The sequence below is a fragment of the Tupaia chinensis genome, unplaced genomic scaffold, assembly GCF_000334495.1.
Source record: "Tupaia chinensis unplaced genomic scaffold, TupChi_1.0 Scaffold000132_1, whole genome shotgun sequence".
In the NCBI taxonomy this organism is placed as follows: Eukaryota; Metazoa; Chordata; class Mammalia; order Scandentia; family Tupaiidae; genus Tupaia; species Tupaia belangeri.
The window spans coordinates 1,714,255-1,715,989 of record NW_006159601.1 but is presented as its reverse complement, the minus strand read 5'-3'; positions in this window follow the sequence as shown (position 1 = coordinate 1,715,989).

The following is a 1,735-nucleotide window of genomic DNA, read 5'->3' as shown; positions in this document are numbered from 1 at the left end:
CCTGCTGAAATCTATGCTCAGTCTCACAGGCAGAGGTTCTGAGTCCTGACGGGACACCCTCTCCCTCTTCTCCCAAGCTCCCAGAACTCACTTGTGCTCCCAAGCCTGCGTGCTGTATAATAAGGAGCAGACTTCTGGGAAATCAGCTTTGGGAGGAAACACTGACCTAGTGAAGAGAGGGTCCCAACAATTAAATTGTGATTTGAGCTGGTCCCGCCTTAAGGGCAGCCGGCCGGGCTGGCCACCTTCGTGGGGTGGCCACATCTTTTGAAACCTCCATTTGTTCAGATTTGAACAGGAGGGGTTCCGGTGTCATCTAAGCCTGTCCTTCTCACCTCAGCCTAAGACATCAGATGGTCTCTATTGGGTTAACTCCGCCTTTCCTGGAGGCAGCTGGGGAAACCCGCATGCTCCTGGAACTTCACAAGTATTTGGGGATAGGCAGCAGGAGACAGGCTATGTTCCCTGAAAAGGAGCACAGAATCCCCGGGCCAGTGGCCTAAGAGCCCGTGGTACTGCCTGTGGTGACTTTGGAAGGTGTTTCCTAGGTTGCTGTTGCCAGGGATTGTACTTGCTGCTTGCGGGTTTCCTCGCCACTTGCATTACATGCCTTGTGATCACTCCATCTGCCTGCGTGAAAGCCCTGTTCTGCCATGACAGTGCACTCTCACCAATGAGGTGGCCATGACATGCCTACAGGGAGGACAGTATGGCTCACTCTCGGGGCCACGCTGTGATCACAGGCATTTGCCCCAGCACTCACACCTTGCATCCTAATGAAACTGCCTTAGAGGTGTGTGCGTGTGTGTGTGTGTGTGTGTGTGGGGGGGGTGGCCAAGGGGGAGCAGGCAGGGATGGAAAGAGGCCAGGACACGCATGCCCAGCTCAAAGCTAGACGCCAAAGCAGGAGTCTATGCCCAACTTACTTGTCTATCCCCTGTAAGAATGAGAGCAATTTAGATAATTCATTGAGTTATACGTGTGCTCGCAGCAACAAACTCATTTCCTTTTAAAAAATGAAAACAAAAGTTCTAGTGTCTGATGGGCATGCAAACCCTAGTAAGGTGACGGCTGTGGAAAGGTGGTGGGAGGGGAGCCGGGCTGCGGGGTCTGAAGAACATGTGCCGCACATTGTTGCAGAGGCCGCGGCGCGCGCGGAGGGGAGCTCTTTCTCCGCGCATTGTGGAGGGAGCAGGTGCTGTCTGCATTACCATACAGCTGAGCGCACAAAGGGCCACTGATTCAGCCCGCACAATGACAGACCGCCTTAATGACAGCCACGCGAACGACACACACCGAACTCACTTTTTACCAAGCAGAGGGAGGCCGAGAGGGAATGCCCAGGAGAGAAGCCCGAGACTCGGGGAAGGTGGAGGAGCCCAGCAATCGCGTGGGGAGGGTGTGCGTGTGCATGTCCGCGTGTGTGTCTTGGGGAGAGGGTTGGTTTACGACCTCAAGCTCTCCCAGCTCAAGGACGCAAGGCCCAAACCCCACCCCTACCCCCACCCCTAGTGGCCGCGGAAGACGCGGGAACCCTGAGCGCGCAGGCATATCGGGTGGCCGGGACGCGCCACGGGCCAACCCCGCGCGCCGGCCCGGCTCTGCGAGGCGCGTCGCTGGTCCCGGCCGGGAGGTGTACGGGACTGGGACCTCTCCAAAGTTCCCGAAACTGCCGCGGCGCTCTCGCTGCCCGCTGCTCCCCGCCGCGCCCGCCCCTTTGCCCACCGGCCACCCC